The sequence below is a fragment of the Taeniopygia guttata genome, chromosome 3, assembly GCF_048771995.1.
Source record: "Taeniopygia guttata chromosome 3, bTaeGut7.mat, whole genome shotgun sequence".
Taxonomy (NCBI): Eukaryota; Metazoa; Chordata; class Aves; order Passeriformes; family Estrildidae; genus Taeniopygia; species Taeniopygia guttata.
The window spans coordinates 85,076,102-85,098,908 of NC_133027.1; the positions used below are offsets into that span (position 1 = coordinate 85,076,102).

At 53.1% G+C, this 22,807-nt stretch overlaps 1 long non-coding RNA gene across 1 annotated transcript in view; it reads right to left on the reverse strand.

Moving 5' to 3' along the window:
- LOC115494427 (uncharacterized) overlaps nucleotides 1-4,018 on the reverse strand; it is a 29,464-nt gene extending 25,446 nt beyond the window's left edge. The window contains exon 1 of the long non-coding RNA XR_003959442.4: nucleotides 3,529-4,018. This is a non-coding gene — a long non-coding RNA (uncharacterized lncRNA). The remainder of the gene's footprint in view (nucleotides 1-3,528) is intronic.
- Between the last annotated feature and the right edge of the window lie 18,789 nt (nucleotides 4,019-22,807).

A 22,807-nucleotide genomic window follows, 5' to 3' on the forward strand; every position in this document is an offset into this window, starting at 1 on the left:
CTCTTGGGCTCATCGGATGCTTGTCCCAGAGAGCATATGTGCTGTCCTTGCAAATGGCATAGCATGCTGCAAAGGACCCTCTATCAGTCCTGAAGGAGGAACCCAATCTAGCATTAAATCCAGCTGGCTTGAGTGCCAAAAGCAACAAAGCTCTGGTCCCACAGACTTCAATATGAGTCATTTACACCCAGCATGGAGCCTGGACCATGTCCTTGTGGTGACTAACTATTGCCATTGCTAGCTCTGAGGTGTCTCTGTATGCTCTATACTTGCCCAGCTGCTGCCCTTTCCTAGAGAGAGGTAATCCCTTGGGCTCTGCCACCAATGCTGTCCTGCACACTTTCTGTCCTGTGCTGCCTTCCCCTGCCTTGACTGGCAGGCAACATGGCTGGTGCTGTGGTTTCCTCAGTTCTCCCTTCCCTGGTGCTGCAGCCAGTCATAGAAGCATGGGACCATAGTCTGTGGCAACAATGACGACAGCAGAAATCCTCATAATGCAGTACATACAAGCACTGATGCTGGTCCCTACCCTCAGTTCCAGGCCTACAACACCTCTCCTTTCTAGCTCCCCAGTGCTTTGTTTTCACTGCCAGGACAGACTGTGACAAGGTTTGGTTATTTAAAGAGACTCACTCCCAATCAGTACAAGGCTTCTTTGGCCATCCCAGTCCCACTGGCTGATGGGCATCTCACACAATCAAAACACAGCGTATTTGTGGCCAGAGCCAAGTCCTGAGCAGGAAGAGCAAAGGGCTCTTCTCCAGGGTCTCTCTGGTGGTTTCACCTCCTTGGTTGCTAGGAAATAATAACCCATTGAAAAAGCAAAAGAGTAAGTACTCCTGTGTTCCCTCTGTGAACAAACCAACCCCAAAGACCCTACCCAGACTAGAGTGCAAGACACCAGGGGACTCCCACAGGTCCACCCACTGGGAGAGAAGCGGCACAAGAGATCGGAGCTATGCCATGGCTCCCAAAAACCTTCTTCTTCCCCACCTGCTTCTCAATACCCCTACCACTACCCCAGCTCCCTTTTTCGCTGTCTCTGCCAGGTCAGCCCGCAACTGTGCTCACTGCAGGATTCAGTCACTTCCTGACATTCAGCATTGTGCAGGGTGACCAGGAGCAGATGTATATGAGCAATCAGAGAGTGGGAGATCTAATACCACAACCAACATCACATGGACAGCATGTCAGGCAAGGGAAGGGAAAAAAAAAAAAAAAAAAAAAAAAAAGAGAGAGAGAGAAAGAAAAGAGGAGAGAACGAGAGAAGGGGGGAAAGGGAGGAAAAAAAAAAAAAAAACTAAACCACAGGCGGCTCAATACTTTCCATGTGGTGCCGCTAAGGAGGAAATCGCCTCCATTTGCTACGTGCAGAGCCGGGTGTCCGCACAGCGGCCGGGAAGAGAAGGGAGGCTGTTTCCCAGGTGGGGAGGAGGGGCTGCCGGGGGAGCTGCGGCGGGAGGAAGGTGCCTCCCACGCCCGTGCGGGACGGGGATGGCGGGGCCGTGCCGGCGGTGGCTGTGCTGCGGGGCACCTCCGCAGGGGCACCGGGCCGGGCTCCGGGCCCCGCTGCCCTCCGCGGGGCGCGGCCGCGCCGCTCCAGCGCTGCTCCCCTCGGGAAGCTGCCCGGGGGTCCCGCGCCCGCTCAGCCCCAGCGCCAGGGGCTGCGGGACACCGGCTCCTTATCCAGCATCCCGTCCTGCTGCTGGAGCTGGGGCGCCAGCTCTGACCCCGACCCCCCCCCCCCCCCCCCGTGTGCATTTTGCCACGGCTCTAAACAGAGGCCAGGGGAGATGAGGACAATTTTCCCAACTCCGCTGCGTCCCGCTGAACAGTGTGGTGGGTTGGACGAAGGCTACAATGTCTCCCCCGCTCCCTTCTCGTGACTGCCGCTCTGGCCTCTGCACCCACCAGGGTGCTGCCAGCCTGCCACGGCAGCTGCCTCTGGCTGTGCCCTGTCCCCTCCCTGGGCCTCCTGCCCAGCGCAGCCGCCTCTGGGAGCTGCTGCCCCCATCCTTCATCCCAGCTCGCAGCCATTTCTGCTGGGGCAGGAGAGGGGGAAGGATGCTCCTGCCCGAGGTCCCTGAGACACACACAGATTGCTGCTTGCAAGATGATGGCGGAGGATGCAGCACCCGAGGACAACTGAATTCCCCCTGGAATTTCGAGGGCTTATTCTGTGAGGTGCTGAGCACCTCGGAGGATGGGGGGTCCCTTCTCTCCAGCCACTCCTTCCTCATTTCCACCATCACCACCAACACCACATCTACCCCTTCTTCAGCCACAGACTTGTTCCTGGGCTGGTGCCACAAGGTCCATGCTCCTCACCCTATCCCACAGCACAGTTTAGACATGATGCAGAAGCCACCCCTCCTTACCCACCCCCAACACCAGGGTAGGGCACACTCCTTGTGCCAGCCTCACTGGGGCAGGAAGAGCCTTGGGCTGAGGGGTGGCACCACATTACCTCGTGCACTTGGATCAGGAGGCAAAGTCCCTGGTCAGAGGTCTATGAAATCACACCTGGGCTTTGCCAGCCGCGGTAAGTCCATGGTGTGCAAAATGAGCAAGGTTGGGTTGAGGGCAGGGGCTAAGCCTGGGGACCAGGGCACAAGAAGCACCCCCACCTCTGCCCTAGGCACCTCAGTGAAAAGCAAAGAGGTGTTTGCTGTGGCCTCACTGCTCTCGTGTGTAAGCCCCTGTCTGCCACACCCCACAGAGCACATGGGCTTGACATCAGGAGACTCGTGTCCAAAGCATTTCTCCAGCTGTGAAAAGGGACCACCAGAAAGGCTGGGAAAATACCTTCTGCTGCCTGCAGTGAGCACCTCAGCTGTGAACTGTAAAGTCAGCCTGGTTCCGCTCCAGGCTGCCTAAACACCAGCCCACAGCCCCTGAGTGACTTCCCCGTCATATCTGCAGGATCACAGCAGCTGAGGAACTTACAACCCTCCTATCCCCTCTCTGGGAAGCCACTACTCTGTCCTAGTTTGACCCATGTCACAGGGGCCTTGCCTAATCTCATTTGCACAGGGGGGGAACCCATGTAATCCACAGATCCGCATTCATGCCAGGTAAAGCACAATCAACCTTTAGGCCATTGCCATTTCCTGGGAAAATACAGGATTAACAGGGCCAAGTAATGGGAAATCCAAATGGCCCATTTAAGAAACTGTCTGCTATAAAAAAAGGTCTGGAGGGGACGACATTATTTTGATGGCTGTGGAGTCTTTTTCAAATTCATCAACCATAAAACATAGGGAAGCAAGACAGTGTGTAACACAACCCATACCATTTTGGCTGATCCATCACTTGTCCCACAGTCCTTCTCGTCCTCAGAAGACCCCATGTGATCAGTGCCAAGACCCATCGCAGATTTTTGTGGGGTGCACTGGAATACAGATCATTTGGCACCTCCTGACCCACAAGACCTGGCAATTACGGTGTCCGTAGGACACCACAGGAATCAGGATCCTAGGCAGTACACCCCGAGACCCTCCCCAACCTTTTGCAAAGAGCAGAACTTACCTCCAAACACCTCCTGACATGTGGGACTCCCCCCATTGGGATGTCTCATGGTTCCTCTGCAAATTGTCACAGCTGGAGACTTCCTGGGCACCTTCTGCAATGAAGAAGGCTGTCAGGTGGTGAGGCTGTATGTCCTACCTCTGCAGCTGCCAGCCAGCACCTGCTGCAGGGGCTGTCCAGCTCTGTATTCACCACTGTGCTTTATCGATTGTTCATGGGCAAGAGCTGGTGGTACCTTACTGAGGAAGGTCCAGTCCATCTGCCTGCAGGATGGGTGACCCCTCGCCACACACAGAGCTTGAAAGCAGCCCCAGCGTAACTGGGTGCAAAGCCATGAGACAGTGGCTTGGTTTTTCCTGGAAATCAACATGGCATCCATAGGAGCTAGCAGTCCCCCAGCAAAGCACAGGGACTTCCAACAGGGACCCCAGTTCATCTTCCAGGAAGGTGTACGGAGGCAACATCTCCTGCTTGCTGGTGGTGAAGGCATAGTGGGGATGATGCCACACCCACTATGCCGCACCCATGGGCTGAACACCCACTTCTACTAGGCATCTCCCTGTGTTGGTTCATTAATTTATTTTTCATTTTCTCTTCCACCCCCTCCCCCCCTTCTTCCTCCTCCTTCTTTCTCCCTAATCCATGAACAAGACTCTCAGGGCTAGAAGAGAGGGGAAAACCAGCACAGCTGCAGATTGGATCAGCGGCGTGCTGGCAGGCAGGCACACACAGCTGGGAGAGGGGAGCATGCTCTCACACACACAAAGCAGCACCAAATGGAGCATGTGGAAGAAGGCCAGGGGAGGCCAGTGACTCACATCCCTGGCCTCCATCAGCTTTGAGCCAAGGAACACCAGTAGGTGACCAAGGCTGGCAGGAGATACCACAATGCTGGAGCCGTGCTGAGCATCCACAAGCCACCCAAGCAAAGTATGGACAAACTCTGCTCCTCAAAGGCTGCTCATCATATCATGGTGGCATCCAGATGCAAAGTACCACATTATCTTCTGTGGATCCAAGTCTAAATATTTATTTCCTTGTCCAAGCCCTGACATGTCCCTCCTTTCTTCTTTGTTTGTCAAAAGCATCCATATCACCAGTGGCAAGAAAGACTTAAATGGGAGAGAGATGCCACAGACTCAGCAGATGCACAGAAAGAAAAGTGTGGTTTGCTTCTTGCGGAGCACCCAGGAGATGTGGAGGACCCTTCCCATGGCAGAGGTGGAGAGTAAGGAGGATGTTGTGAAAATTGCAGCTGCACCATGAATTCCTGCTCTCCACCTCTTGGGTTATTTTCTCCCCTCCCCAAACACCCCAGTGACACAGCAGGGCCTGGGATGACTGCCAGATTCTCCTTGCTCAGAGGCTATTTAGTCTCCCAGAGAGGAAAAAGAATGTTCTTGGGAAACTGCAGAGCAAAAGCAGCACCTTTGCAGAGATTCCCAGCTATGCCTGCACCCACTGCAGCACCATCACAGCAGGATCACCTTCTTGCCTTCCTTGTCTTCTGTGACAGCAGTGGCCTGTGCCAGGGCACAGCAGTGGTGCAGGAGAGAGAGGAGGGAACAGGGCTCTGAGCTGGTGCAGCATCTGCACCCACCTTTCAGTGCACAGTGTTTCAGCAGCTAAACAAGGACTTAAGGTTTCTGCCATCCTCTGCAACACTTCCACTGCTGCAGTGCAGCCCTCTGCCGTTTGCTATGGCCCAGATGTACATCCCAGTGCTGGTCTCCTTCCAGTACAAGTTCCTCCCAGTCCTTGGCAGCATCACTTCTGTTGGGATGCTGACTCCCCAGCTTGACAGAACACAGACACACCACAGACCACCAGAAGAGAAGATGGTAAAGCACCATTTCATCACACTGCAGAAAAATGGGAGAGGATACTGTACAGCCCCGAGTGGTGGTACAGCCTCATTCAGCCTTGCCTGCCCGTAGAGCCCCCATCTTCAACCATTTCCTCTTGCTCATCTGCACTTCCCAGCACACATTGTTGGTCTGTGATGCCTGGCTCCGCTCTTCACTCCCCTCCTCACCCTGGGGTAAGGATCACACAGCCTCCTGTTGATGCAGAATGTGTTGCAGGGATACACCACCACTCAGAGCTGCCATGAAGTGTAAACTTGAGGTAGCAGGAAAGCACTGGCATAAGCTGACCAACTCTACTGTGCCTAAGAATCATACTATCTCCACTCCAAGTGCCATCTCCAAACCAGGGCATACCACTCACAGCTTAAAGATGGGGCACTGTCATTCTGGCTTGGAGGAGAAAGAAAGTAAAGGCAAAAAAGGATGAAAGTTTAAGTTTCCTTCACCCCAACCAAATATTATCACCATTCCAGCAGATCTACAAAAGCAATGACACAAGGGACAGGCATTGCAGGTAAGTCTGCTCCTTCCCAGCGCTGTGGACCTGCAGTGACTCTTCCCCTGCCAATTGCTGTTATTCAGCTGGTTTTTAACTAGGCCATGCTAAAATGTTTGGGTTGAACTTCATCTTGCTGGTTAGCTGCCTAATGCTGAAGTATCTAAGCAAATAGAGTTATAAAATATATCATTTCAGCCAAAATGATTCATCTACTTCCAAGAACATTGTAAGGGGAAATGCTTTGGTTTCTCTTGCTTTTGTTACAGAGAAATCTGATGACCTTTTCTTTGAAGAGCTCTTCAAGCAGCATGTTTTTGGCATGCAGACTTGAAGTTTGGCAAAAGGAGAAGCAGGGAAGGCCTTTGGTTTAGTCCAGACGCACCCTTTGCTGCCGCCAAACTTAGCCAAGTCTTTGAAATGTTCTGTTTCACATGTGCTCCCTTAAGGCAATCTTACAGAGCTTACCGGCTGAATTCCCTGAAACTTTTCCCTTCAGGATGTGCTCCAGCCAGGGGCTGAGCAGGATTTCCAGATAAGCAAAGCTGTGGATCACTGCAATCCAAATCACAAGTCTGGTTCATCCCTGAGACTAGGCAGCTCCTGCCACCTCACACCTGGCCCCATCCTGGCTCAGACAGAGTGAGCCATGCATGCACAGGCATTTGGGGAAAGGCACTGGCTGGACCAAGAGACAAACCCAGGTACTGCTATGAGGAGGAAGGATTTGGGATGGAAATTTGACTGAAGGGAAACTGGACTGAATCTAGGAAGGAAAAGGAAGGTGAACATCCATGAGGACTCAGCATGAAGAAATGCAGCCGAGAGCACAGGACAATGACGCCCCTGCAAGGCTGCAGCCCTGGAGAAAGCTGGGGTACCCCAAGAACCAGAAGAAACAAAGCAAGGGGCACAAGGAGGGGGACAGCCAGCTGCTGAGTATTTCCAGCAATAAATGACGCAAGCACTCATTTAAATGAAGAGGTGTTGGACGGCATTGCAGGCAGAGGTGACAGCCAAAAGGTGTGCAAGGAGCATAGGAGCTGACTTTGGAGGTGTCAGGACAAGACCGCATCTGCAAAAAGTTTTCTTTAACAGGAGGTGTGGAGGGGTAGCTGCATGTCATGGAAATACACTGTGAGTGCTCATGCTGGTAGGGGGTGAATCAGTCCTGCACCATGATGCCCTGCTTGTGGAAACCAACAGAAACCTTTAAGAGTGAGCTGAGAGTCTTCTAGAGGTGTGCAGGCTCCCTTCCCAGAATACAGAGGGAATTCACCAGAAAGTAATAGACTGTAAATCAGGACACTGCTCCCAAACAGGGAGGGACACATCCTGCATGCTGTGGTGCAAATGAAACACTCCAATGTGTCTGAGGCTCAGAATAGCACTATTTGTTTGTTTATTTATTTTCATTGTGATGGCTCTGGTTTTGCTTGGAAGCAGCTGTACTAAAGTCTTCATAGCTCTGAGGTCTCCAACCTCAGCTGTAGCCCAAAGAAGGGCAGAAGGGTTGGAGACCATCCAAGAAAGCATTTAAAGCTTGTGAGCCTTGCTTTGCATTAGCATTAGGAGCCCCCTTCACACATACTTCATTAGCTGTAAGAACCACTGCAAACAGACTTTAGTCTTTCATGGAACCACTGTTCTCCATGGATGAGCAGTCAACACTACCAGTCTCTGTTTTTGCTTTGTTTTTCCCTTAAGGAGGAAAATTTTCCTACCACTTTCTTAAAAATAAAAATACTGCAAAAGCAACACACATAAAAAAAAAAAAAAAAAAAAAAAAAAGCAGGCCCAGAATCAGGAAGCCCAGAAAAAATCCAGTCACTTTTTCTTAGGAAGCACATCTCCTCTTCCTCATCTCATACCCAGGTAAGAGCAGAAAGTCTGTATTCAGGCTGTGTCAGCAGCATGGGGGTGGCTCATCCATCTTCCAGCCAAGGTGGCAACCAGTGACTCATCCACCACAGAAATAAGGGCACTTGAAGTAGAAGAATGGAGAAAGCAGTGGTCCATGTTATTCCAAGTGCATCACTTTGCCAGGAGATGGGGTCACAGGTTCTGGCAGGCCTGATGGGCAGAGCTGGACCTCAAGCTGTGGGGAAAATTGTGAGGGCCATTGGGAAAGGGAGCATAGGTGGGCAGCCCTCCCCTGAAAGGCTTTCTGTATGGAGTAGCTGGAGAGTATCTCTCAGAGCTTTCTCTTCGTATTAGACTATCTTGAGTCAGAAGGGACCCACAAGGATCATTGAGTCCAAATTATAACTAATTGTTGAGTACTCAATCTTTTATTTTGCTGTAATAGCAGGTTCTGTATTCTGCAGGGACCTTTTACTTTTTAATACAAACCTGAACTCCTGAAAGCTGGGCAGTCTGGCAAAATGCCCTCCCTCCCCCAGGCCTTCACTGTGAAGAACAAGGGCTGCCTCCTGGTCCCCAAGTCCCGCCCTGCCAGACACTCCCCTGCCATGGAGACTCCCATTCAGCACTATGGCCATGCCACCACATCTTGTCAGCAGGGCATTGTGGCACACAGTGGGATCAGTGCTCCAGCTAGGGTGCTGAGCCTGCAAAAGGACAAAACAGTCATGAGCTACCTGGACTGTAGCAGCATCGATACCAGGTCTGTGTTTTAACCTCCCTAGAGGAAGGCTGGGCAGGCATCCCAACTGGGGTAGTCCTCAGGAACTGCACAACCCAAGTGGCTTTCACAGGAGCATTTGGCATCAGAAAAAGGACCAGATGAGATTTGGCTGCTGAAGTCCTTCTCTCAACTTCTTCTCCACAGGGTGACTACCGCCAGCTGTTTCTCCATCTTTTCACCACAGCATTTTCACTTTTGGCCAAGTCGAAAGATGAGCCTTTCCAGCCTCAAATCTGGGAATCTGCTGAGGGGAGCTAGACTTTAGCAGAGATCATTTGCCTCACAAACTGATCAGAGAGCTCCTCCAAGGGGCAATGGCACTGCTAACCCACCATTTCTCTCTCCCTGCATATCCGCAGGTGTCTGCAGAACTGTCAGACCTGTGATGCTCAGCAACCTCAGGCGTCTGCTCCACTTTCTCTGGGAGAGACAGCCAGGACAGTTCGCTGAGCTCGAGCAGCTCCCACGCAGCGGGCCAGAGCTCAGTGCCAGGGGATGTGTGTGCAGAGCCAGCCGGAGGTAGAATTTGAGCCTCCTTTCTCTGAGACAGTCAGGACCAAGTCCAGAGGAAAAGGCAAAGAAAGGCTTTGCTGTCAGAGTCAGGGTTTACAACCAACCGTAAATGGCCTCGGTCCCTCAAGTTCCCATGGTGACAGCCCTGATGGGAACAGAGCTGTCTCCTCTGTCCAGTCCCCACCAGCCCTTCCCAGGTCAGGGGGTGCAGCTGTCTAGCACAGCCTGGGTGAGCTCACTCAACTCTGGTACCTCTGAGACGGGGAACGAAGTGCAGCCCCAGCTCCAGGGGAGCAGCAGCCAGGGCACCTTGCATAGCATCCCTCTAAGTATGAGCTGCAAATGCAGGAGTTTTGGGCCTTGGTGCTTCTCTTCCAGCTGAGTACAGGGTTTGGTATTCACCTCCTTCCACTCAGGTTCCAACAGGCAAGAGATTTGAGACAGCAATGAATGTATCATCTCTCCACTGGACACAGGCACAGAACACCTCCCACCAAGGTCAAAAGCAAGCTTTCTGGAGAGAAGGCTGTTTGCAACACATGGTCTTTCCTACATGCTTCTCTTCATTTACTAGCTAGTTTTCTTTGATGGTACCTGGCCAACTTGACTTAAAACTCTTCCCAAAACACGACATTCTCTTGCTTGTTATATCAACTTGCTTACTTAATGCATTCAGAAGGAGGAGAGGCCCTGCAGAGGCATCAGTGTGCAGTGCAGATCTAGGTCTGCTCCCAGGGAGGCTCTTTTTGACCTACTGGGAGAGGATGGGTAAATCACTTGGTTCTTCTGTGTCAAAGACTCCTGTGCATTAAAAGAAGACAGAGCTTTTTGCCTGCTCTTGCTCTGCCTTCCATGCTGTTAGAGAAAAATCTTGTGGAGGTAGATGGATGGACCACATCCCACCATGGGAGCTCCTCTAAATTGCCAGCAAGTGTGACTGGTCCCAGCAGACTACTCCTGCTGTGGACACTGCTGCCTGAGCCTATTACCACTGACTCCCCATAAAGCTGATCGGAAGAAAAAGCATTTTTAGGACTTGACCAAGAGATCCTGTTTGATTCATCTACTTGAGGATGGAACAACTGATGCCCTATAAGTGCTACTGGCTGCTCATGAAGTCCAGGATGTCTTGGTGACATTAGGTGTCTCCACTGCAGAGCCTGAGACGTGGTCAGATAACTCATGCTGGCCATGGCAGCTGCAGTTAGGATGCACAGATGGTGTGCCTCTGGTGAGTGAAAGAGCTGACTTTCCTCAGTCATCTCTCTGTGTGTAATTCCTCTTAAGGCAGAAGGCCTTGCCTTGGCTGGTTATGGCATCACTGTGCAATGAACATGAGTCACTGCTGTAATAGGCTGAATTACGGTTCCTTGCTTGCTGAGTTTAAAACAGAGTAAGGCAGCTTAAGCAAATGGAAGGGCCTAAGCATGTGAAAAATGTTCCCTTTTCAAAACTGCCATTAGCCAATTGGAAATCTCTGTATTTGGGTTGCAAGTCTATGCCAAGTCTCTGTCTGAGGCTCAGTTCAAACACCCAGGCTACATAATCCCTTCCAGTCTGGGCTCATAATGGAAATGCCAACAGACCATTAAGCACAGTGCTATTGCCAGGTTTTGCTATAATTAAACACACACAGGAAAAGGTATAAATAACCAGGTTAAATTAAGGCAGGGGGCTGTGACTGAAGGGATCTCCGGAAAGCCTGCAACCTGGTTGTGTCTGACCGGTTCAGGGGTGGTCAGCCGGGGACTTGGGATTTGTGCCTGGCTCAGGTGAGCCCTCTTTAGCAGATGCTGTGTATTGAAGTGAAGTCAGCTGGCAACAGCCCCCTGCAGAGCATGATGTTGCAGCCCCAGGTCCGTGCTCCTGCCCTTGAGGAGCAGCTAAACCTTGTCTTACAGAAAGCCAGGTGAGAGGGAAAATGGGAGCCTTGCTGCCTTCTGAGTCACACTCGACCTTGCTGGGTTTATTTGCCCTGTTGGGGGCCCATGTTTGTTTGCCACCTTGTCCTCATTTCCACAACAACCAGATGAAGTAGCCTGAGGAAATGATGATGCAGGAGCCATAGATAGAAAAAGTTAAATATATAGCAAAGAAAGAGTGGTAGAGGAGGCAGAGACTTCAGTCTGGGGTGCTGGTTCCTGCAGACCACTCGGTCCACAGCCTGTAGGTCCCACAAGGGAAGCACCTTTCTGCGGCATGCATCACAAAACAGCCAGCAGAGACACAGCAGGTTCCGCTCTCTCCTCTCTGAAGATTGTTCCCACTTTGACATCCCAGCTGTCTGGCTATAAGCCCTCCTGTATGAAAATTCTGGGGAGAAGGGGAACACCCCAAGGAGGACACTGGCTTAGGTGTGCCTGCAGATAAGTAAAGCTAGAAAAAAGGCAGATTCACAAGAGAAACACTCCCAAGCCAGCCTTCTTTCTGATAATGTGTGTAACACCACAGGGATGCTGCAGGACTCTCAGGGAGGGCAGCGTAGGCTGCAGAATGCACCAATGCCACTGCACAGTCCCGTCCTCACTCGGGGCAGCAGTGCCAGGTCCAGAGCTTTTCAGCAGAATTAGCTGCACGCACACATCCCTCATGGTTTTCCTCTTGTGACTCTAACTCAGTTTGAATGAGTTTTCTGGGCCAACTCTTCTAAATTTGTATCAGTATCCAGGGAGCTTTAGTAAATAGCACAGTAAATATTTGGTTTTGATATTTGTCTTTCAAAAAGACAATGAGGCAGCAGCCACGCACAAGGACAAGGCCACGTGTGTGACCTCAGGCAATCCCAGAGCTCACCTCACATCCGAAAACTGAGGCTCGCTTTTCTGTCTAAAGAAATAACTTCACTGGGATTAATGTGAAAAAGAACTCCTCCACTGAAGCGAGATCTATGCATGTTCTAGCACATACACATTATTCTGTATAGTCGTATATCTTCCTGACCAGTCTCATCATGCACCAAATCTTGCACTTTCCAAAAAAAGAAAACTATCATTTCCAGCCTGCAAGACCAACTCTGACCTCAGCTTGTGCCTCCCCAGCTGAGCTAATAACACTCCCAACCCCCAAAATATGGAGGCAGCTCAGAATGGAAATGTTAAACAGCCATAATTCCAGAGGATGTGAATGGCTAATTCTGTACATTCAGATGAAACAGAGGAGAAATATACTGAATGAAGCCCATGTATAAGATCATATGAAATGTAAAAAGACTTCTTGTTCAGTGCACACACTGCCTCTTCAATCTAGTTCTGTTTAAATGCCCATTCTTTTCGTTTGGCATCTCCTTGTCCCTCGATGGCTGAATCAAAAGAGGAACGAAATAATGGCACAAAGATTTTTAAAAACTCAGCTCCAGCTGCAGCAGGGAGAAGCCTGAAGCGAAATGTGAGAGCGTACGGCTCTTTGTTAAGGCTTCCTTGGCTATAGAATATGGTATATGAAACGCCTGGCGGATCCTGTTTGGTCCTATGGAGGGAGATCTCTTAAGGTGGCTCTCTTGGGTTTGTGGAGGATTGAGGGAAGGCTGCCCCACATTTGCAGGCAACAAGCGTCCCACCTGCAGAGACCCTAGGGCCCAGATGGTTCCCCCTCCCAGCACCCCAGGGGCCCAGGGCACTCTCTCCCCTGACAGTGGGTGGTCCAGCCTTTTTCTGTCTTTTTCTTCATTGTAGCTGCCACTTTACATCAGGAAACCAAACTCAGCACTTCTTGCTGGGAGATGGTTCCAACTTAAACACATTTCTAAGAAATAAATATGTTTTATTCCATGCCTGTAAGGTATTTTTGCATGCCCAGCTGGCACAGCCACACATACAACTGTTACAAAGTGTTGGTGCCAGTGGAGAGCAGCTCACAGTCCTACAGCCTTTCCTAAACTCTGCATTTGGAAGTTGGTGGAACAGTCGAGGCCCTGATGACTGCAGGGACCCCAGTGTCACCATCCCAACAGGGCTGGGACTGAGCTGGGGCAAGGCTGCCTGTCACCTCCATATCTCCAGCACCCACAGGAACGTTCGGCAGGTCCTTGCACCAGATGCCTCACCACAGCCTCCTTGCAAATGCTGCATATGCCTTCTGAGACAGGGCATCACCCAGAGCATCCACTTCTGGAAAGGAAAGCCACCATTGCCTCAGCTCTCTGGCAGAGGAGAAACCAGGGAGAGATGGTGTGGAAGAGGCTTCCGAGGGTGGGGCCAGCTCTCCCCACCACCATTCGGTCCCTTGGCCAATGCCATGACCAGCAACACCAAAAACCATCCAGTAAGTGCTGTGGTGACCAGCTCCCCACAGCTGAGACACTTGGAGCCATATTGCTTAATCTAAACAAATGTTCAGTGAACGTCAACAATAATTCATTTTCTGTGGGCTGAATACTTTTCCTCTCCAGGGCTCTTCCACCAGCTGTGGCTGATTTCTGCTTATGCCCAGCATGCCTTCCCCAGGACCCCCCACCTTCATGGTCACCACAGTGGTTCTCAGCATGTCCACTCACAGTCACCAGCCCTTTGCACATGCTGGGAGTGAGCTTTTTCCAGGGGTTCCCTGGGGGAAAACCCAGTGATGCTGGCATGCCCTGAGCTAGCATCAATACTGAAAGCCCAATATGCGACCTGTGCACCTGGACAGGTATGAAAATCATTCATCAGCATTGAAGGATTCTCTGTATTGTGTGTTACCAGAGAAGTGGAGTCCCTGTATGTTGTGCCTACCCCACCTCACAGCTGCTGGAACCACAGGGGCAGTACAAGCCGAGTGCCATGACTGGACAGGCAACAGGACACTTTCCTGCTACAAGGCACGCAGGTCTGCCCTGTTCAGCTCTTTGCCTGGCACGAGGATCCTTGCAAAGCACCAGGGAGAAATTTCCAAAGGTATTTGGTCACCTCAGTGCCCTTGGCTATCTTTGTTGAATCCCTGAGAGGAGGGGTGCCATGACCACTGCTGCCTGTTGCCAGGGCTGTGCCCCAGCCACGTGTGCTGCTGGCACATCAGGAGACACATCACCTGCCTGTCCTGGAGGCTGGTAAGGAGGAGCACGTTCCTTGGCAGCCACGAAGCCACCTCATGACGCTTGCACGCGTGGCTGCCAGAAGGCTGTCACAGTGCAGGGGAGGACAGCCAGAGTGACCATGTGATCCCCCCGCTGCTATTCCTGGTGCCCTGTGAGGCTGGAAGACTGTCACACGGAGAATCACCCGGCTGTAGCATACAAGCCAGGTGAGTCCAGCTCTGGTGACAGCAAATTCCTAATTAGTTCATTACATCAAATGGCCAAACACTCAGAGTCATTACCCAAGGATGGCCTACGTGCCCAGCAGGGCATACTCCCCTGATCCCTGCTTCTCAAAACAGGACTGGGAGAGCCAGACAAGCTCACCCTGGAAAAGAGACAAGCTGTGTGGTATGCCCAGCAGGCCAACAAGCTCCATGTCCTGCAAACCACATGGGAAAAACCCAGCGAGACAAAGTGCTAGGCAGGCAGCAAAGGGCCTGAGTGTGCCTGTCCTACATGGCAAGGTCTCATCCTGCCCCGTGCATGGATGTGGATCTCCCCCACAGCCGCAGGGCCCTGAGCACAGGATGGTGGGTTGCACACCAGCTCCCCAATCCTGCTCGCTTCCACCTGAGGCTGCAGGCAGGCATTATCCACTTCTTTCCACCCAATGCCTGAGGACAGAGATCTGGGCACGCATTCAGATGCCCCTCAGCAAAGTGGTATCAGGGCAAGCTCCCTGGTGCTGGCTGGCAGGTGTGCATAGAGATCCTGTCCCCATGAGCTCAGCCAGACAGTGGGTCGGAGCCCTGCCACACATTCACTCCCTGCAGCACCACAGAGCAGTGGCACTGCTGCCTCAGAGGTAGCACAGGCAGGTTTGGCAGGGATTTATGTATCTTGGAGTAGTTTTCTCTGTGGTGGTAGCTGGAACTGATTCTGAATACTTAGCTGGTTTAATATGAAAACAAAAATCCCTGGATTGACAGCTTGTCCGAGCAAGGCACCGTTTGAGTTCCTGGCAGACAAGCAGTGAGAACTACTGCTGGTCACAAAGTGGAGGTGAGAAACTGTGGGCTCAGCTGAGCGGCTGGGCTCTGCTCCACACTTCATCTGGAGTTTAGATGCTCTTCTTTCCTTGAGCCAGGCTAACATGGGGTGGCAAGGTGTGCCCTCGTCCTCCCTGGGCTTGAGCCCCATGAAGGCCTGTGATGGCAGTGGCTTGGAGGTACTGCAAAGTGCAAAACCAGGCAGGGACCTCCTCCCTACCACAATGTAGAAGCATCTATGTCACTACAGGTTCACCTGATCTCCTCCTGCATCCCCTTGTGGCCCCAGGGGCACCTCACTCCACTGGATAGATAGTTCTCCTCTTGTTTGTTCTCTGGATGAAGGATCATGCAGGCTCCAGGATGCTGCTGAAGCACTGACACCACCTCCCAGCACACAGCAATCCTACCTAACTGGTTCAGACAAGGGATGATGAAAAGCCCTGTGTCCTGCTGAAACCACTGTGGGATTTAGGTCAGGCAAGTGGGATCATCCAGGCTACAGCAGGACCAAAGTGCCTCAACTAGTGCCAAAACAGTTCCAAGGGTACCACCAGATCTGCATGACATCATTCCTGGGGCACAGCTAGCCATGCTGCAGCACCATCCTTGTCCATCCCCTAAGTAATGTGGGTGCTGCTGAAAAATGGGGCCCAGCCACTACAAGCACTGTGCTGGCACTTTCTGTCGGGTCCCTGGCCCCACAGCTCAGGACAGCTCTGTTCCTGCATAGTGGCATGGGGGTGGCACATGGGTAAGTACCCCCAGCAGGAACTGGGTTAGTGTGCTATTTGGAAAAGCCATGTTAGACCTTCTCTCCTGGAGAAGTGCCCCTCTCAGAGTCTCATCCAGAGCTCCCCTGAGTAGCTCTGCATCTCCAATGCTCCCCAGAAGGCAACCTCACCAATGCAGGCAGACAAAGCTGCCTCTGAAGGAAATTTCATTCCCCATGTGACAAAATGAGCAGGGTGGATAAGAAAGCAGCGATTGCCCCAGCTCACTCCCTCCTGGGAGCAGCAAGGGCTGGTTCGTGGTGCATTGCAGGCATGATCCACACCCACCCCGGGGGCAGAGGGAAGTCACTTCTTCTGCACAGTCAGCTGTCCCACAGCTGTGCCAGTGAAGCTATTGTCCTGGTCCCTACAGTGGGAAGGCCAACACACAAAGTCCCAGGTGAGCCTCGGAGGCCTCAGAAATGAAAAGAAAAAAAAAAGGGGGGGGGTACTTTTCCTCTCCTCATATCAAAGCACGAAGCAGACCTCACTTCCTGCCTCTGCCAGCAAATACCAGGGAGTTACTCAGCTTCTTCTCCTGGCTTTCTCCACCAAAGGGGACCTTGATGCAAGTGGTGGGTCACTGGAGAGCAGGATGTGGGGCTGTGAACATGCCCCAGGGCACAAAGAAGCTGCAGAAGAGGATGCCCCGGCACTGCCGTGCGAGGCCGAGCATGGAAACGGGCAGTGGGGAGCAGGGAGTTTCTTGGCCGCACGAGGCAGCTGTGCCCCCCAAAGCCCAGCCTGCTCCCAGGACCCCCGCCCTGGCAGTGCCAACAGGGCACCGAGGAGCTCGTGGAGAGTAGCGCTGGGTCACGCTGGGGCCCGAAGTGACGGTGACGGTCCCGGCGGCCGCCCGGAGCCATCTCAGTGAGGACACCTTAACGGCGGTGCCCGCGGGCGCCTCCCGCCGCCTCCCGCCCGGCTCCCGCCGCTCCTCGCCGGGAAGCAGCTGACTCGGGCGGCTGCCAGCGCTGCTGGCTGCTGGATGCGGCCGCGGCAACGTGCAGCCCGACATGTAAACCAGGCAGGCCTATGCTAATGGCGGGGGGGAGGGTGCCTGGCGCAGGGGCGAGGGGGACGGAGGTGGAGGCCGGAGCACAGCCAGAAAATTCCCCCACTTCTCCGCCCCCCCTCCCCGCTTCTCCATCACCACCTCCCCGCATCCATCTGCCTCCCCTCCTCCTCCTCCATTCATAAAATCCGGGCGGCACTGCCACCTACCGTAGCTGCGACGGGCTCGGCCCGCGGGCAGCCCCCAGCCCAGCCCCCTGCCCCCCGGCAGCCAGCCGCACCCCGACCCTGCCCGCGAGTCCCGGCCCCACGGCCGGCCCCCTTCCCAGCGGCGTCCCCAAAGCCACACTTCCCACGGGGCAGAACGGCAATCCTGTTCTTGCCCTTAACACCAAGCTGGGGGTCTCTCCGTCCAGCCCCTCACCCCAGCCAGCCTCAGGTGTGCCCCAGCTGTATTTGGGGTCGTCTTCTCGCCACCCTCGGGTAAGCACCGCCAAGAGCTGAGCGGTCAGCCCCACCACCGCCCAACCTGCTGCAAATCAGAAGACAGAGCCAGCAGTCTCCTACCTATGCTGACTGGTTTCCCACCCATAGGGAAACCCCCAGCTCGTGTTTTTAAGCACCTCCTTAAAACCACAAAGCCCTCTCTCGGCACCGGGGAGATAGAGGACATAAAAGCCTGAGACAAGTCATAGGCCTTAAATTTCAAAAGAAGAGATTAAAGTAGAACATACACGCCAGGAGAAGAGTGAGTGAAGCCGTCAGTCATAGTCCCTGCTCAGGAAGAAACCCTCCCAGGGCCAAGCAACCCCCTCCAGGAAGAGACACTGAGGGGCAGCCCCTTTTCCTCGGCAATCCCTTTCCAATTCCCCGCTGGGGAGAGCCGAGACTCAGGCAGCATTTCAGCTCACACCAGCCTCCCTCTTTGTTCACCACAGTTCCCCCCACCAGGACTAAAGCCTCGATGAAGTGGGAGAGAGGGAAGGGGGTGAATTTGGACAGGCCCAACAGAACCTGCACGCAGGTCAGCATGTGCAATGCCTGTGCTGGTGGAAGACCTTGCACTTGAAGCTGAATGGGGAGCACTGAGCATCTCTATAGGGAACAGAGGGAGGGAGGGAAGTAGGGAGGGAGAGAAGAAAAAAAAAATCTTGTGAGTGCAGAGTTTGCAAAATGAGCTGGTGGTAAATAGCTGGAGGATAGACAGCGTCTCTGTACGTGAGGCGCAGCACGGAGAACTGCACCTGAGCAAGGCTGGGCCACTGCTCGCTCCAGCATCACACGTCACTCATTGATGCATCCTCCCCAGCCTGTTCTCTCTGCACCAGCTCCCCCGCCTTCACCACAAAAATGGAGTGGGAAAAATGAGTTCCCCACACACACACTCAGTGCAGTCACAAAAGAGAGAGCTGGGAGAAGCACAACTGAACTTGATTCAAGGTCCAGCAGGTGCCTGCCAAGGGAAATTCAGTACCACGAACCTCCTGATCCCCTTTTCCTGCTGGGAACCCACAGCCCCTTGAGCTCAGTGTCTCCCCACACCCCTGCTAAGCTGCTTTCTTCCCTGAGCAATGGCAGCCGTGTTTGCCAACACTCTCTGCTCGCTAGTGCTGGTTTCCAAGGCCCTTTGTTCCCCTCGTCGTGCAGCCTTCCTTTGCATTCCGCGGCCAGACGCTGAGGCCCAACACAACTCATCTCACCTGGGGTGCTCCAGACGGGAGACCACCAGCTTTCCCCTCCCTCCTCTCAAAGACACAGCGCCTGGAAAACGTCTCCCTCCGTACGCGGGGAAAGGAAGAGAAGCCATCCTTTCCCTGGAGAGAGGCGCGCTCAGGGGTGCCGGTGACTGCAAACCCTGCCCTCAGTTGCAGTTTTGCGAGGCGTGCTCCCAGGCCCGCCGGGATCGCGGGTCCCACGGGCGGCAGCCGGCGGTCCCGCCGCCCGGTTCCGTGGGAAGGCAGCCCGGCACCCGCCTGACACCCTGTGGCCGCCTGCCGCCTTGCAGGGACGTGCGGCGGGACGGGGACGGGGACGGGGACGGGGGACGGGGACGGGGATGCTGCGTAGGAGAGGGCACACGGGGTCTCTTAGCGGAGCAAAGGTGACAGGAACAGGGAGAAACCACAGACCAGGCACATGCCTGACTCCTGACACCTGCCATGCTGGGATGAAATGCTGCATACTTTAATAAAGCAGCACACACGTGACCCAGCAGTTTCCATAAGTGCCCATGGATTCAGCCCAGCATGCCCAGGAGGAAAAGAATTTTAATTTACTGCTAGCTGATGCCACATGCTCATATGAGTGTGGAAGACCTCTTGCTTTATGACAGCACGTGACAGCAGGGGCTGCTATAGGAGGATCCTAAGAACATCCATATTGGTTTCAAGCCCCTCAGAGAATCCTCCCTACTGCACAGCAAGGCCTTTTCCCTGCTTCTCCCTGGCTTTACTCACCTCCTGCCAGAAGGATTATTTTCTGCTTTCCAAAGTGCAAGGGCTGGGGTCCCTGCAGGGGCTGCAGTAAAACATCACTATTTGCATACCACCAACCCCACAGGGCGCCCACTTGTTGCATCCACATGTGAGGTGTGAAGGTCACAGTGACCATGTGTGGCATGTGTCCCGCCCAGGTCGGGATGGGGGACACACTCGTGCAAGAGTGCCACACCCTGGCAATTCCCATTGTTCAGCGCTAAGCCTGCAGCATTTCTGAGGCACCAGCAGCAGCTATGCTGCTGCAGGACCCCAGCCCTGGGAAATTCCTGCAGAAGCTGTGGCTGGAGTGAGCACTCACCCTTCTTAGGGAAGTGGGAGGAATAGCTCCATGTGGTGCTCCAGGGGGGTTTTTGATCCTTAGTGAAATGAACAGGCCCTATGCCTTTATTAATAGTCAGCTCGGCAGGAAGCTCGACAAGGAGCTCACCCCCACTGTTGTAGCTTTTCCGGTAGCGAAGGCGTGCAGAGTCTGTCCCTGGAGTCTCCGTGGCACACTGGTAGCTGGAGGTGAAGAGGTGTGCAGTCTGTATCTGAAGTCCCAGCAGATCGACCTTTTCCTTTCTTTTCCTTTTCTTTCCTTTTCCTTTCCTTTCCTTTCCTTTCCTTTCCTTTCCTTTCCTTTCCTTTCCTTTTCCTTTTCCTTTTCCTTTTCCTTTTCCTGGCATGTTGGTAGCCGAAAGGTGAGGGGATGTGCAGTGCCTGCTGCTGAAGTCCAGCAGCAGCTATCCCTGTGCTTTTCTCCTGGGAACACCAGGAAGTGTGTTTTCCTTTGCTCCTGCTTCCCACAGCCCAGTCCAGTCTGGTACTCTGTAGGTTATGGTGACAGGTCAAACACAGACTAGAGATGTGGTTCCCTTTTCCCCAACGAGCACACCCATCCAGCCCCCCTCACTGTGCCCAGCCTTCCATTTTAGGGGTGTTTTTCATCCCCAAAACCCCCTCCCATGATTCCACTGGATTATTTTGCATCCAGGTCCTAGTGTGGGTGGGGTTGTAGGTGATTCCCAGGAGCAATTAGCTAATTAACATTTCAGTGTCAGTACTTAGCCCAAGCCAAGTGTCCCAGCCAGGCTGTTTTGTTCATAACACTTGGCAGCCTTCTCTTTTCTCATCCCTGAAAAAGCTGCCAGTGCACTGGGGACAGGGGGAGGTGAAGGTGTTTTTCTTGAGAGCAAAGCCACCTTGCAGCAGGAGGCCCTTGCTCCAGATGATCTCCCAGGTAACCCAAATGAAGCCCTGCAACTTTGATAGGAGAATTTGTCTCCATTTATGAGGGAATCTTTTGTGTACTCTTACTGACCTACCTCCTGTCTCAATTTTACAAACCCCAGTGGAGATCCCAACCTGACTCCTCTCAAGGCCTTGAAGGGAGTCCTCCAAACCCCACCAAGCATGGCACATGGCTGGCGGCTTGATTCTCCAGCAGGAACATCAGCCGCACCCAGGGAGCTGGGGATCCCTGCTCACAGCATTCATTGCCGGCCTCCCCTGGGCATCCACAGCTTCACAGCCTCTGCAGGGAGAAAGGCCTTGTTCCTAGGCCTTCTTGGTGCAGAGCTCCCCTCTACTGAGAGCTCATCGGCAGTGAGGCAGTGAAGCCATCAGCTGTTTTCTCTGGCTGCAGCTTGGAGAGACTTTGACCTGATACTCTGCCCCCGCACATCCCTCTGGCTGGAGCCCAGCGGGAATAAGCAGAGACATTCAGATGATGCATCGCAGGGGAACCATTTTAATTAAAAGTGGTGCTTTGGTCAGCGGGATATGGGCTTCTTTGGGAATACAGGGAGGAGAAGTGAGCTGGGTGAGTGATGGGGGCAGGGAAGAGATGTGCCTTGTCAGAGTTAGCTCTGAACTCAGCAGCTTTGCCAGGGAAGTGGAAAGTGGCAGGGTGAGCTCAATTCTCAGAGGTCTTACTGTGCGGCTGGTGCTCTTGGCAATGCTTAACAGTGTCCTGAAAGCTTGGTGCAAACTGGGGTATGCCCTCCCCCCAGACTCAAAGCATTTGCTCCTCCCCGGTTATCAATCCCTTTTGGAGCAGAGAAGGGGGATGTCTGTGCACTGCTTTCAGTGTTTAGGGGTACAGGGACCTCATGTTAACTCTCTAGCTCTACCAGAAAAGAAATCTAAAAGCTCAGCAGGGCCCTGCACCAGGTGGATTAGTGCAGCATAGTGGGGCACCACTGTAGCCACAGCCACTTCCTGTAGGTGGGAATCACTACAAGGCCCAATGTCCCATTGCAATCTCAGCTGTGTTCTCAGCTCTGCTGGCAGAGGGGATCCATCACTGCTGGGAGTGTTAAGACCAGAGATTACTTGTGAGGGGGTAGTAGGGTTTGAGGAAGAATTAGGCAAGGGGATTCTTCCTCACACAGAAGTGAGGTATCCCTTGGGACTGGGAGGCTTGAAAGAGGGCCAAGCCCTGGTGTCCATCCTAAAAAGCCTGACTTAGGCTGGTTTTCTAGCTAGAGCCTACTCCGCCCTGGGCATCTTCTTGCCTTTTTGAAGGATGCTCTGGGAAAAGCTCCCAGACACCAAACCACACCATTCTAAATTACTAGGAAGGTTTTTCCATTCAAACACCCACTAGGTCTGTTTTCTGCTTCTGGGATAGCCGTGGAAAACCACATCCAGGTCCTGCATGCTGCACCTGCCCACAGCCATACCCCTGGAGGAGTCAGAGGTGGAGCAGCCTCCAGCCTGGCACAGAGGCAGGTGCCATGATGGCAAGAAGTACCACACTCCTGTCCCAGAAAGGATGTGTCCCACCACCTTCCCACCTTGGCCAGCAGCAGCCTGGCTATGTGGTCAGCACCAAATAAACCACAATTGCATCTCAGGTAACGTGGGGAGCATTTCCAGCCTGCTCTGCTGGTTGCTGTGAAGTGCCATATTTACCAATCAGCAATAGCAAGACAGAGGGGGCATGGCAGGAGGATGAGTGGCATAGGATGAAGGTGGGAAAGTTGTGCAATGCCATGGCCATGGCAATGCTTTGTGAGACAGCGAGGAGAGGGTGGAGAGCGACTACGTGATGCTTCGCAGGGAGAACTGATCTTATTAAAAAAAGCTGCTCCTTCCCAAGGCCTTGATAATCTCTCCTGCTGCAGATTATTTACAGCTGTGGAATTTAATACTCCAATGAACAAAGCTCTCTGAAGCACAGAGGGAGCAAGCAGACTGTTAACCCTTCTGCATGGCACCAGGGGCTTTCGGCTCAGGTTTGATGTCTCAATGCAGCTGAGCCACAGGCTGCCAGAGCCCCAACAGATCTCAGCACCTATGAGGCCAGTACCCAGGCCAGGCTGAGACTTGGTAGAATGTAAACCCAAAGCCCATTCAAATGCCTGGATTTTTTAAATTAAAAACGCAGGCCAGTGAATAGTGCTCGGAGGCAGAACTTGGGCAGGGCTGGGGGGCTGTGTTTGCCA